This window comes from Lathyrus oleraceus, chromosome 4, assembly GCF_024323335.1.
Source record: "Lathyrus oleraceus cultivar Zhongwan6 chromosome 4, CAAS_Psat_ZW6_1.0, whole genome shotgun sequence".
Taxonomy (NCBI): domain Eukaryota; kingdom Viridiplantae; phylum Streptophyta; class Magnoliopsida; order Fabales; family Fabaceae; genus Lathyrus; species Lathyrus oleraceus.
In genome coordinates this window covers 283,089,578-283,105,579 of record NC_066582.1, presented here as the reverse complement: position 1 = coordinate 283,105,579, position 16,002 = coordinate 283,089,578, and positions in this window count along the sequence as shown.

Sequence of the window (16,002 nt, the reverse complement as noted above, 5' to 3'; positions counted from 1 at the left end):
AGTCCATCCACCTGCTTCAAGGGACCATTCAGGGGGATCACATAACCTTCCAAGGGTTCCAACATCAGTACTGACATAACTCCTTGCAAGATACCAGAAAGTATCACCCATGGATCTCATCCAGAAACAGAACAGGATGCCTGCTCTGATACCAAATGAAATTCTGGTATAGTCAGAGTTCAGATGTTCTACACGAAGTCATGACATTTGATCCAACATTGTTACTTATACAGCAAGACAGTTAGAAAAATTAAAGCCCAGTACTCATATGCACACAATCCTAGATGTCACTACATCTGCTACTCTACCACCATGGACAGAAGAACATCCAGTTTTGTCCATCTAGAACAATGACACAGCAGAGATCAAACGTGGCACTTATGTTTATTAATCCCGCCCAGTTATCTGTATGATGTCTCAACATTGATTTGAACATCATCTTTTCCAACATTACAGAAGGATGAACTGTAACAGACCAATCAGTCTATCAGTAACAGCAGTCAATAATGAATGTCATAACATTCTGTTTTGCAATCAGACTGCAGGCTATGTGTCAAGTTTGTTTTTCTCTTCATAAACAGACTAGAAACAGACTGAGGTATAACAAACAAAATATAGTGTGCAGAAGGTAAAAACACCAGTAATTGTTAACCCAGTTCGGTACAACGTTACCTATTCTGGGGGCATACCAAGCCAGGAAGAAGATCCACTATTAGCAGTATTAATTCAGAGTTAAACTCCCCCATTTACAACTCCTCACTTAATCCCTACCCAATGCAATCTATACCTAGGCACTCCTAGATAGAAACCTCCAGTTTCCATTCCTATCATTACAAGTACCATGTAATGTTTAAACAACTTGAACTTGCTTCACAGCTTCGTTCAAGAACATAACCACTCTTGCCTACAGGCTTTGAGTTACAAATAATCTCATGTTTTTCAAGCACTGAGAAACACTTGGTAACCTTCCCACAGGTTGGGAGGTTTACCTCATACACACACCTCTAATTTTTACATTGTTTGAGGCTTTCAAAACCTAGGTTACAATCTCCTATTTATAACCTAACCACCCAACTGGATTTGGGCCTTCAGAAATCGCAGCAAATCTTTCCTTTGCTGTTACAGAGCTGGCAGAAATCTTCTGCTACAATCAAGGTCTTCAATCTTTTATTTCCTAAAAGATCTCCATATTTGGAAATTGCATATTCACCAAATATTCACCAAAATTTCTGATTGAATCTTCAAGATCTTCACATAGGAGATAGGATATTCACCAGATCTCCTAATTGATCACAAACCAAACCAAAATTAACTGATTCAGTTTGATACACATGTGAGATGTCACAGTCCCGATGTCGTGACATCTTACATGACATGTTGGTCCAGATGTTGAACTTCTTCAACCCAACATATTAAAACAACAGAGGTGATTACATTATTTGTTTTACAAAATTAATGCCAATCCTAAGGTACTAACAATTAGGGAGGTTTAATCTTCCTTGATTCAAATCTAATTCATCTTAATCAAATGATCAAGTGAATGGCTTTGCATTAAGGATAGATTGCTTTCTAAATCATGCAAAGGACTTAAACCAATACAAGATCATTTCTCATCTTCTTTTTGGCATGGCAAGTTGTTGGAGTTCGATTCACTAATCAAGACCTCTAACTTGTGTTGTTGCCTACATTATTATTGACCGGCCTCAGATAGTTGTGACTTCTACGTAAGTCCAATTACGATTGCTTAACATAACGCTAAATTTGCCTTATGGCACACTAACTACTAACACTAACCATTAATCATTAACATTTACTTCTTGCTCTTTACTTTTATGCAATTTACTATTCTTGTACATATTATTCATTTGCTTTTCCCCCTTTGCTCATTTGAGCACATGTTTATGCTAATGCAATTCGCCGTTTGCTCACTTGGAAACATAATTGTGTATATATTATTGTGCTTGTGTTTTGTTTTGATTGTTGTGGGCCAAATGCAAAGAAATGGACAAATGGACTTAGTTTCTAGGACTTTCCCTATGCAAATTAGAGTAAAAGGACTTTAATGTTGAAGATGGATTAGAAGGGCAAAATCTCTAAACTCACTCTTGTCCATTCTTGATTTACTTCATGGAACTTTTGATGTGTGTGCTTTTCTGCTAGGGAATTCTTTGAGAGCTCAAATTGAAGAACCATTTCCATGTTCATCCAAAGTGAAAGATACAAGATACTTTGAGGATCTCCTAAGGAGCTTGTTTTGATTGTGTTGATTGCTTGAGATTACTATTATTTTGCTTGCATATTCCAAAGGATGGGAGCTACTTTGATCATCAATATGATCTCAAGAGAGGAACTCCATTTGTGGTCTTGTTTCTTATCCCTTATCTCTTGCATGATTAGGACTTTAGCCATTCTTCTTCTTCCCTTCACTCTAACCCAAGCCAAAACTTTTGTGCAAACATTTAACACTTCTTTTCAAACATTAGAAACCTAAGCCTTATGCTTTTGATTTTGAAACTTTCTTTTCATAACACTTATTTTGAATTGAATCTTCAAACCAACTTTGACCATATTTTGTACATACTTTTCATTGGTAAATATAACTCATTCTAATAATTTTGTGGTTTCAATGGCCACTTTCAAATCAATTTTTTCATAACCCTTAGATATTAGGTTTGAGTTATCCTTGAGGTAGATGTAATACTCACCTATATCCTTAGTGATGGACAATGAGTCTTCCATGCTTATTATAGGGTTAACCCCTCACTAGCATGTTGAAGCTATCCTCACATGGTGGATTTGTGGTTTTAGGTTGAGTTTTTTCCCTTGGATAACAAAAGACCTTAAGGCTTTTGGACCAATCAATTCACCAACTCATTTTGAGATTTTTACCCCGAACTACGAGGTTTTGATCCTAATCTTTTTTAAGATGGTACGTAGGCAATGGGTTTATCCATCCAAACACAAAATGTAAATAACTTGTATATTCTCTTCTCACCTCTTCAATCATGTTTGCACAAACAAATTTTCACAAAATACCAACCTTACAACAAATGTGAAAAGGGCTCCCTAGGAGTACCTAGGATGTTTTGGGTGCTTAAAACCTTCCCATTGCATTACCAACCCCCTTACCCCGATCTCTAACATTTTTACTAGTTTTTGATTAGATAAAACTCTTAGGTTTTTGTTCTCTTTCTAATCATTCCTTTGGATAAATAGAGGTGCGGTGGCGACTCGACTTGTATGGTTTACCTTAGATTTAGTCAATATCTCTAATGGTAACGAATACCCCGCTACAGAAAAGTGGCGACTCTGTTGGGGAAATTAGCCTAGTGGGATTTGCCTACTTTTCATATTTGTTGTATTGTATTGTATATTGTTTTGTGACATATTTTTGTGCAATTTGGGATTACTGTATTGCATGTAATGATTGAATTGCTTGAATATTAAATCCTTGTATGCTTGGTGATCTTTGTGAGATGAGTTCTATACCCGAACTCGAGTGCACTTAGGATAGGAGAATGGTATAGTCTTGTTGACTTGTGTGGAGTTATTCCTTAGCAAGTTGACTTGCAAGTCCATTCACTTTGTGGAGGTCATGTTGGGATCAATAATGTCACACAAGTAGTTATGGTTAGACATTACTCTTTCCAATATAGACCTTAGAAGCCAATGACCTTAGTTTACCAAGCCCATCTTGGCCTATTGTTAGGATGCAGTGCGAAAGTCGTTCAAGTGTAAGATTTGATACGATTGTTACACGATACTACACTCATAAGAGTCTCTCTTAAGAATATTTTTGGGATACGAGTAGTTGTTTATCCGATAATATCCGAAAGATGGGATGATGACTATGGGAACCTCTTGTAGAACATGTTTGGCAGGTTTAAACCCTAGTACACTCCCTTTTGGTGGTTCTTAACCGAGACTCCATGCTCGTGACTTGCAACAAACCCTTGATTCATGGTTGATTCGTTCATGTGTCCTTAATATCAATGGAACTTGGGTGTTGATAAGGTGTAAACCATAATCCACCAAAATGGATGATTGATATTAAGGATGACATGATCTATCCCATGACCTTTGTTTGGTGTTCTTTGCTTGATCCTTGAGTGTGATTGTTGCATTCATGCATTCATGCACCCATTTGCATCCATATCATCAATAATAAGAAAATTTTCAAGGAACTTAGGAGGTCCATTTGCAAATTTTTCAGACATGGAAAGACAAAGAAGGAATACAAAGAAGTACAGTTTCAAACAACCCGATCCGAAAGAGCTAAGGAATTTGACATCCTATGTATTAGATCCCTTGGGTTTCAAGGCTCGTTTTGGGAAGCTTTTGTCTATTCTGACTACTCAAGTGGACGAAGGATTGATGAGTGTATTGGTGCAGTTTTATGATCCCTTGTACCGTTGTTTCATATTTCCGGATTTCCAGCTTTTGCCCACGCTTGAGGAGTATGCCTACCTTGTGGGTATACCTATTCTAGACCAGTTGCCATTCAGTGTCTTAGAGAGTATTCCTACTTCTCAAAAGATAGCTGCTATTTTGCATATGGATGAATCTTTGGTTGGTACGCATATGACTACCAAAGGTGGAATTCAAGGTCTCCCTTCTGAGTTCCTCATTGCTCAAGCTACTATGTATGGGAAGGCCATGAGTGAGGACGCCTTTGAGGCCATATTCGTACTTCTCATCTATGGGCTAGTGTTGTTCCCCAACATCGACAAGTTCGTGGATGTGAACGCTATTAGGATTTTCTCTACTCTTAATCCCGTTCCGACTCTGTTGGGTGACACTTACTTTTCTTTGCATTTGAGGAATGCAAAGGGTGGTGGTACCATTGTGTGCTGTTTGCCTCTGTTGTACAAGTGCTTTATTTCGCACTTGCCACAGACGGTCGCCTTCAAGGAGAACAAAGGATGTCTACAGTGGTCCACGAGACTTATGTCTCTCACTAATGATGATATCTTTTGGTACAACCGTGTATATGATGGTGCGCAGATTATCGACTCTTGTGGTGAATTCTCTAGTGTGCCTCTTCTTGGTACATGTGGTGGGATTAACTACAACCCTATTTTGGCACGTCGACAGCTTGGGTTCCCCCTAAAGGATAAACCCAATAACATTCTGTTAGAGGGTGTGTTCTTTCAGAAGGGTAAAGATCCCCAAGGCTTGAAGGGCAGGATGGTCCGCGCTTGGCGCAAGATCCATAGGAAAGGAAGGAAGGAGCTAGGTCCGAAGAACTGTATCGCTTTGGAGCCTTATACTTCTTAGGTTAGGAGGAGAGCTTCTAAGTACCTCATGCCTTACGAGTATCCAAGACCTACACCTTTGGTTGTGGCTGGGCCTTCAACCCTCCCTGACCAAGGAGTAGAGGAGTTGAGAGACGAAGACCGTTCACGTGCTTGGATCCGTGGACGAGAGGAGTTGCTTCAGCAGATCAAGGAGAAGGATGCTTTGATAGAGTTCCTTGAGCATCAAGTTATTGATGATCCTGATGATGCATGGACTTCTCTACTTCCTCAGTCTTCCAAGTTTTGGAAAAGGAAGTACGATCGACTTGCCAAAGAGAAGGCAGATATGGAGGCAGCCTAAGAGAGGGAGGTGAAGAGGCTTCGTGCATCTTATCTTCCTGTGTCCAGAGCTTTAGATGACTGTTTCTAGGGATCCATAGGATGTTCATTTTCCTTCTCTCTTGTATTGTATTCGGTTACCAAGAATGTACTTCTTTGGTGTAAAAATATTTCCAGATATTATTGATGAGATATTTTCATATGTGATAAATGTTTAATATTTCCAATATTTGCATCATGTGCATAAGCAGGTTTTTCCCCAGGCTTCTTGTTCTATGGTCTAACTATGTGTTCTTCATTTATTTTGAAGACAAGCAGACTCATCGGTACTACACATGAGCCAACATTTCAAGACTGATGGATCATTTGGAATAAGAGAACCGCGAGCTGAAGGAGGAAGTGGCCAGATTGACTGCCCTGATGGAGTCATTCATGGCTGCCCAGAGCCAGTCTTCTCCTACACTTTCAACTCTTCCCTAGAGGACAGTCATTTCTGAGATTATCTCTTCAACTGTGCCTGCGGCCAGCACACACTTTGCTCCAACGACCATGCCAGCCGGTTTCCCGTGGGGGATGCCTCCTAATTTCATGCCCGAGGGTCCTGCACCCACTTTTGCTTCTCTGTCGGCATCTAGCCCGGTCCTTACTGTTCCTCCTCCTATCGTGCATACTATGCCCAGAGTAGACAACACCATCTATCATTCTGAGCCGTCTGAGGGCCCAGATGTCTATGGAAATATGGACGCTATGAACGATCAATTTCTTGAGCTCCGCAAGGAATTGAAAACCCTTCGAGGAAAGGATCTTTTTGGCAAGTCTGCTGCCGAACTCTGCTTGGTTCCTAATGTGAAGATCCCTGTGAAATTCAAGGTCCCTGACTTTGAAAAATACAAGGGAAATACTTGCCTTCTCAGCCACCTGGTCATGTATGCCAGGAAAATGTCGACTCAAACCGACAACGACCAACTGCTCATCCACTACTTTCAGGACAGTTTGTCTGGTGCTGCCCTGCGTTGGTACATGGGCTTGGACAGTGCGAACATCCGATCCTTCAACGACCTTGGCGAGGCCTTCGTCAAGCAATACAAATACAATGTGGATATGACTCCCGGTAGGGATCAATTGAGGGCCATGTCCTAGAATGACAAGGAAACATTCAAAGAGTACGCCCAGAGGTGGCGAGAGGTAGAAGCACAGATCGTGCCCCCGCTAGAAGAGAAAGAGATGACCAAGATCTTTTTGAAGACCTTGAGTTCTTTTTATTATGACCGGATGATTCCCAATGCTCCTTCTGACTTCATCGAGATGGTGAACATGGGAATGCGACTGGAAGAAGGGGTTAGGGAAGGGCGCCTGACCAGAGAAGAAGTCTCTTCTGCCAAATGTTATGGGGCGTTTGCAAAGAAGAAAGATGGTGAGGCACATGCTGTAACCTCCCATATGAAACCAAGAAGACCCTCTATGAGGAGGAAGACCGTGCGTCCTGCCGGTAACCAGCACCAGGTAGCTCATATAGCACCTGTCTTCAGAGATAATCAACAGTATCAGTATCACAACAATAATCAGCAACAACAACATCCGCAATATCAACAACAACAGCACCGTCCGCAACAGCAGACCTACCAGCCTCGAAACAGTAATCAAACCAGCACAAGTTACGAGAGGAAAAGGGTCACCTTTGATCCTATTCTGATGACGTATGCAGAGTTATATCCCTCCTTGATAGAGAGGAAGTTGATTACGCCACGAGACCCACCGGCTATACCTACTAACCCCCAGTGGTGGTATAAGCCCGAATTACATTGTGTGTTATCATTCTGGTGCTCCCGGCCACGACGTGGAAAATTGCTACCCTTTGAAGACCAAGGTTCAAGACCTTGTAAGATGTGGTATTCTGTGTTTCGAGGACATAGGTCCTAATGTGAAGAAGAACCCATTGCCCGAGCATGGGAAATCTGTCAACATGGTCCAGGGTTGCCCTGGCAAGTACAAGGTCAAATACGTCAGCCATATTCGACAATCTCTGGTCGAGATGCATCGTTTTCTGTGTGATTATAGTCATTACGAGCACGACCACGATAGATGCCGAGTCTGTTGTGTTAATCAAAGAGGTTGTCACCAGGTGCGTAAAGATGTTCAAGAAATGCTGGATGAGGGAGTCATTGAGATCCTTCAAAACAGAAATGTTGACGAAGATGCTGATGAAGTCAACGTAATTTCTCCAGTATTCTGGATCCCCGAGCCTGTTATCATCAAGTATGATGGTAGCAAGCAGAAGGTTTCTCCTGCTTTGATCATTAAGCCAGCCGGCCCTGTACCATATTCTTCTGAGAAGGCGGTCCCCTATCGCTACAATGCTGTAACATTGGAGAATGGGAAAGAGGTACCCCTGCCCTCTTCATTTGTTGTTAATATTGTCGACGTCAGCGGCCTGACCCACAGCGACCGTGTTTTCTCGGCTCCGCCAAAGCCGCAAGCTGATGCTCAAAGGAATGATACTGCTGATTATGTTGAACGCCCGATTGGGAATGCTGTGAACGCTCCGAATCTGGCACTTGTTGCTAAACCTACCTCTACGTTGAAAACATCTGTCTCTGTTGGCCCGAGTGGAAATACGAAAGAAGACTGTGATGAGATGCTGAGGCTCATCAAGAGAAGTGAGTACAACGTTGTAGATCAGCTTCTATAAACGCCATCCAAAATCTTTGTACTATCCTTGCTGATGAATTCAGAACCACACCGAGAAGCTCTGCAGAAGATGTTGGATGTGGCGTATGTGGATCACGATGTCACGATTGAACAATTTGACAGTATTGTTGCAAACATTACCGCTTGTAACAATTTAAGTTTTTGTGATGCTGATCTCCCCGAGGAGGAAAGAGACCACAACCTGGCATTACACATATCTATGAGCTGCAAAGACGATGTCATGTCCAATGTGCTGGTGGACACTGGGTGATCATTGAATGTATTTCCAAAATCCACTCTTGCAAAGTTATCATATCAGTGGCTTCCTATGAGGCAGAGTGGAGTAGTTGTGAAAGCTTTCGATGGGTCGCGTAAAACTGTGATTGGAGAGGTTGATCTCCCAGTCAAAATCGGACTAAGTGATTTCCAGATTAACTTCCAAGTTATGGACATTCACCCATCGTATAGTTGTCTCTTAGGCAGACCATGGATTCACGAGGCAGGCGCCGTGACATCCACCCTACACCAGAAACTGAAGTTTGTGAAAAATAAGAAGCTGGTGGTGGTAGGGGGAGAAAAGGCTCTCCTGGTTAGCCATTTGTCTTCCTTCTCTTATATAGATGCTGAGGATGAAGTTGGAATGCCGTTCCAAGCTTTATCTATTGCTGAACCTATTAAGAAGGGAACTTCTTCATTTGCTTCCTATAAAGATGCAAAGTTGGCCATTGAGCATGGTGCAACTGCTGGATTAGGGCAAATGATTAAGTTGGAAGACAACAAATCCTGGGCTGGCATAGGCTATTCTTCTGGTGTCTTCAACAAGCAAGGGATGTTCAAGAGTGGTGGATTTATCCACACCGGTCAAGATGAATAGGCTGCTGCCATTCTGGAAGAAGATGAAGAGGATTCTGGCAACTTCATCATCCCTGGAGGGGTCTGCAATAATTGGGTCGCTGTTGATATTCCAACAGTTATCCATAAGTCAAAGTAATGTTCATTGTGTTTGAAAACCCTTCTCCCATGCCAAAAGGAGAAGTGATGACATTGTTGGCGCATAAATACAATGATATTTTCATCTAATAAATCCATGTTAAATGTTTGTTTTTCCAATTATTTTCCTTTTTCACTTTTGCATGAAATTGGTGATCACATAAAACCCTAAAAATGAGAATAAAATCAATCTTTTCATCTGCATAATGATTTTCCTTGTTTGAATTCTAAAATCTTTTATACCCAAAATCATTATGCAGGTTGATCAAACCCATTGAACATAATGATCCAACACCATCTCCCAACTTTGAATTCCCTGTATTTGAGGCAGAAGAAGATGATGTTGAAGAGATTCCTGACGAGATTACCCATCTACTTGAGCATGACGAAAAGGTCATTCAGCCGCATCTTGAGAATTTGGAAACAATCAACTTGGGGTCTGAAGATTGTGTGAGAGAAGTGAAGATTGGGGCACTCCTGGAAGAATCTGTTAAGAAGGGGTTGATTGAGTTTCTACGAGAATACGTCGACGTCTTTGCCTGGTCTTATGAAGACATGCTTGGTCTAGATACAAATATCGTACAACATTTCCTGCCTTTGAAGCTTGAGTGCACGCCTGTGAAGCAGAAGCTCAGAAGAACTCATCCCGATATGGCAGTGAAGATCAAAGAGGAAGTTCAAAAGCAAATTGATGCGGGGTTTCTGGTGACTTCTACATATCCTCAATGGGTGGCCAATATTGTTCCTGTGCCTAAGAAGGATGGAAAAGTCCGAATGTGTGTGGATTATAGAGACTTGAATAAAGCTAGTCCGAAAGATGATTTCCCTCTACCACATATTGATATGTTGGTAGATAATACAGCTAAATTCAATGTTTTCTCGTTTATGGACGGACTTTCCGGATATAATCAGATTAAAATGGCACCCGAAGATATGGAGAAGACACCATTCATCACACCTTGGGGAACATTCTGTTATCGAGTGATGCCCTTCGGTTTGAAGAATGCCGAAGCCAGATATCAAAGAGCTATGACTACCTTGTTTCATGATATGATGCACAAGGAGATCGAGGTATATGTTGATGATATGATTGCAAAGTTAAGAACGGAAGTTGAACATGTAGAGCACTTGTTGAAGCTTTTTCAGCATCTGAGGAAGTATAAGCTTCGTCTGAATCCCAACAAGTGTACATTTGGAGTCCGTTCTGGCAAGTTATTGGGCTTTATTGTCAGCGAAAGAGGTATTGAGGTTGATCCTACAAAGGTCAAAGCAATACAAGAGATGCATGCGCCCAAAACTGAGAAGCAAGTCCGAGGTTTTCTTGGCCGCTTGAATTATATTTCCAGATTCATATCCCACATGACTGCCACATGTGCGCCGATATTCAAGCTCCTCCGGAAAGATCAGTCTCACGATTGGACCGAGGATTGCCAAAAGGCCTTTGATAGTATTAAAGAGTATTTGTCTGAGCCTCCGATTCTATCCCCGCCTGTGGAAGGGAGACCGTTGATTATGTATCTGACAATTCTTGAAGACTCTATGGGTTGTGTCCTTGGTCAGCAAGACGAATCTGGAAAGAAAGAGTATGCTATCTACTACCTGAGTAAGAAGTTCACTGATTGTGAGTTTCAATACTCAATGCTTGAGAAAACATGATGTGCTTTGGCTTGGGCTGCTAAGCGCTTACGCCAGTATATGTTGAATCATACGACTTGGTTGATATCCAAAATGGATCCAATTAAGTATATCTTTGAGAAGCCTGCTTTAACTCGGAGGATTTCCCGTTGGCAGATGTTGTTATCTGAGTATGATATTGAGTATCGAGCTCAGAAGGTGATAAAAGGTAGTATCTTGGCTAACCACTTGGCACATCAACCAATTGAGGATTATCAGTCAGTTCAGTATGAATTCCCAGATGAGGAGATTCTATATTTGAAAATGAAAGATTGCGATGAGCCTACACTCGACGAAGGGCCAGAGCCTGGTTCCAGATGGAGTATGGTGTTTGATGGCGTTGTGAATCAATATAGAAATGGTATTGGGGCAGTAATTATTACTCCTCAGGGCACACGTTTTACTTTTACAGCAAGGCTAACTTTCAAATGCACGAATAATATGGCTGAGTATGAGGCTTGTATTATGGGATTGGAAGAATGTATTGATCTTAGGATCAAGCATCTCGATGTTTATGGTGATTCGGTCCTCGTTGTTAATCAGATTAAGGGTGAATGAGAAACGAATCAGCCTGGCCTCATCCCATATAGAGATTACACGAGGAGGATTTCAACGTTCTTTACTGAGGTTGAGTTCCATCATATTCCTCGAGATGAGAATCGGATGGCAGATGCTCTTACTACACTTGCTTCGATGATTGTGGTTAGAGTTTGGAATGAAGTTCCCAATATCACTGTGATGCGCTTGGACAGACCAGCTCATGTATTTGCAGTAGAGGAGGTGCAAGATGATAAGCCGTGGTACTATGATATCAAATGCTTTCTTCAGAGCCAGATTTACCCGCCAGGGGCATCTGTGAAAGATAGAAAGACTTTAAGGAGATTATCTGGCAATTTTTATCTCAATGGCGATGTGCTTTATAAGAGGAATTTTGACATGGTTCTGCTCAGATGCGTGGATAGACACGAAGCAGACCTGTTAATGACTGAGGTCCGTGAGGATTCATTTGGTAGTCATTCCAATGGACATTCCATTGCTAGAAAGATGTTGAGAGCATGCTACTATTGGCTGACAATGAAGTCTGACTGCTGCAAATATGTGAAGAAATGCCATAAGTGTCAGATTTATGCGGATAAGATTCATATTCCCCCGACACTTCTGAATGTGATTTCATCACCATGGCCTTTCTCCATGTGGGGAATTGATATGATTGGCATGATAGAGCCGAAAGCATCCAACATTCACAGATTTATTCTCGTAGCACTTGATTACTTCATCAAGTGGATTGAAGCAGCGTCATATGCAAATGTGACCAGGCAGGTGGTTGTGAAGTTTATCAAGAATCAACTCATATGCCGTTATGGTGTGCCGGATAAGATCACTACTGACAATGGATCTAACTTAAACAACAAGATGATGAAAGAACTGTGTAGCGAGTTCAAGATCGCACATCATAATTCTTCTCCTTACAGACCCAAGATGAATGGGGTTGTTGAAGCTGCTAATAAGAACATTAAGAAGATTATCCAGAAGATGGTTGTTACGTACAAGGATTGGCACGAGATGCTGCCATTTGCTTTGCATGGATATCGTACGTCTGTCCGCACTTCAACAGGGGCAACGCCTTTCTCTCTTGTTTATGGCATGGAGGCTGTGCTCCCAGTAGAGGTGGATATCCCATCAATGAGAGTCTTGATGGAAGCCAAGATGACTGATGCTGAATGGGTTTAGAGTCGTTATGACCAGCTGAATTTGATTGAAGAGAAGAGATTGGCTGCCATGTTACATGGTCAATTATATCAGTAAAGGATGAAGAAAGCCTTTGATAAGAAGGTGTAGCCTCGTGTGTTCCGAGAGGGTGACCTTGTGCTCAAGAAAGTCTTGTCTTTTGCACCCGATTCCAGGGGCAAGTGGACTCCAAACTATGAAGGTCCATATGTTGTCAAGAGAGCCTTTTCAGGCGGTGCTTTGATACTTACAACTATGGATGGGGAGGATTTCACTCGTCCTGTGAATTCAGATGCAGTCAAGAAATACTTCGCCTAAAAAAAAAAAAAATAGATCGCTAAGTTGAAAACCCGAAAGGGAGGCTTAGGCAAAAATAAGCGTCTCGATGGATTGAAAACCTGAAAGGGCGATCCAGGCAAAAGTTAGAGACATAAAAAAATGAATATGTATCCCGCTAGATTGAGTACCTCATCGTGGGGCAATCTAGGCAAAAATTAGGGATTTGGCAAGTAACTGCATCCTGACAAGACTTTGTTCTACAAACTGTCATCTGTTAGAGATTCTCGCTCAGTCATCGTCAACTGAAGTTTCAAATACTTCGGATTCAGAATTGGAGGAGAAATGGTCATTATTTTCAATGTAGCCCTTTTCCAATATATATCACCAATTTCAAATTTGTAAAGATCTATGGAGTCTTTTCATTTGCAGACTACCATTCCATCAAATAAATTTGAGCCTTTATCCAATTATTTGCACTCTTATTTGTTTCTATTCAACAAATGTTTTGCAAGTTTTAATTGAAAAATATCATTGTTTTAAATAATTAAATTTTTCATAACTTGTTTTTAAACAAAGATGAACATTCACAATGATAAAAAGGATACTGGGGATGTCTTTAGTGCTCTCCCAAAGATGGTATGATTCTCAACAGGGTAAGACATTTGTTCATATTCCTGGCATGCTAGTGTCCTCTTCCTCAGGAGCCTTTTGTGGTTTTTCTCCCAAGCAGAGTGTTTGGTAAAGATATTCATCCCGCCTTCCTTCAGCAAATGTGATCTCTTTGGTAGGACAGTATTTGGTGATCTTTGGAAGTTTCTGATTGATGGTTGTTCCCCAGAGATCCATCCCCTCCTCTGATAATTTCCCCAGTAAAGTTGCTTCTACGGTGGAGTTCATCTGTGCGATGATCATGTCCCAGTTGGAACGACTGATATTCATTCCCCTGCAGAGATCTTTTGTTTCATGGTATCTCTTGCCCCTCACCAGATTGGATATTTTCCACTGGGCCTGGCTTTCTCTCTTGAGATGTAGTGCCGGATGTTTGTTCATTGTTCGTTGGACCTGTTTGTGTTAGAAATGTCTGTTTTTCAGCATTCATCATACATAAACCACGCATATATGCATAATTTTAACATTCAGATATCCATGTTGCATTCTTTGCCATATATCCTTGTTTGTTATCTCCTGCTAGTTGGTAATATGCTTCCCCAAGCAGATGTTTATGTTTGATCTCTCCATGTAGAGTCAGCCCCATAAGCAGAAAGTGTTTATCCTTTCTTCCATAGTCCCCGCCAAGTTATATCCTCGCGGATGATGCTTGTTTCTGTTTCCTCCCAACACATATATTGGGATGGAATTCCCCATTGAGTTATATCCTCATAGGGACAAGTCTTGTTTCATCGTGCCTCTCTAGTTTGATCGTAGATTGGCTTCTCGTGTCTTTTTTCCTGCGCTTCCCCGAAGTTTAGATGAATGATTGCTCAGTAACCAGTAATTATCCATCTTTTCCCCGACGGAGTCTGTGGTTTTCTACCCTTATACCGGTAGTTGTAAACCCTATTTTTATCCCCTTGTAGAGTTAACCTTATTTTGTTCATCCTATCCGATGAGGTTACTCTTCCGTGGTTTTCTACCCAGTATCTGGTAGATGTAATCCCCTCCTTGACGGTTATCTTTATCCAATATTCGGTATTGATATTACTTCACCCCTTTTTTGAGCATACCTCCCAGTAACCGGTGATATGTCTCCTGGATCGTTGCCTTTGTCAATGTATCCCCAGCGGGTCATCTTTCATTTGCCGATTGTCGGTAATGATTGTTTCTCCCTTTGATTCGGTCATCATTTTATACCTAGTTTTTGGTATCCTGATGCCCCTTTTCTTTCGGTCGATTTATCCTTTATTAACCCAGTAACCGGTTGTGGATAATCTTCCACGCGAGTATATTATCTGCGTTCTGACGGTAATAGATAATATATCTCATGCGCTCTTCAGTCGAAGTCTTTATTCTTCCCCAGTCGAGTAAGATTCGTACCCCCTTTGTGGAATCGAATGTCCATCCTGTAATCGAGTTTGCTTTTTAGCCCTCTTTTGGATGATGAGTGTCTTGGAAATATTCCCCAATTCACGCCTTGGTCGGTCACCTATTATATGCCCAGTAACCGGTATCCCTGGTGTTCCTTCCCTTCTGCTCCCTATTATGACCTTTTGTCCCATGTGGAGTCAGATTTCCCTGAGTTGAAATATACCTTTTTAGGTTTTCCTCAGATGATTTCGGATGTTTGATATCTCTCACCCTTATACCGGTCTTAGATATTCATTCTCCCTGAGCATGTTGTTCTCTCACCCTTATACCGGTGTTTTGATCACATGTCTCCTTGAGCTTATTACCCAGTAACCGATAATACCTCGTCCTGTTGTTTCCTCAGATGAGTCCTATTCGGACTTTCCCCAGTGAAGTCCCTTAGTGGATTTTTTCCCATCTGAGTCCGAATTTTTATCCGAGGTATCCTTTATGGATAATTTTTGCTGTATTGGCATATTCCCTAATACATGCATCTTTGAGTCAGCCCGAGTCCTTCCATTGATTTATTCTCTTGGAATTCCTCTCGTGTCCCAGCAAGCTTTAAGTCGTGACCTGCTCACGCAATTTATCTCCTTTCTTATCCCCAAAAGAGTCCCAGAGTCTCTATCCCATGGAGTGAATTACTCATATGGATTGTCAGTTTCTCCAGATTTCTTTTCTTCTTTGTGGACACATATCCCCACAGAGTATTACCTTTTGCATACATACATTTGCATCATGAGGTCTCTTAGGGACCAAAATTCGTCTCTTTGTTATTATTTAAGCCCATTCTACCTCGTCGAGATGAAGATTTTAACCTTCACTTCTCCGTCTAGAATGACCTTAAATAGGGGCATCTGTAAGACCCTAATTTTGACCCTAAGATCCCTCATGGCATCACACATTGCATTTGCATAGCCCCAAGGATCATAAGCATCTTGGTTCCCTTTGCCTTTGGGTGGGATCCCTTGTGAGTGGTTTGAGATCACCAAGCATGCTTGAA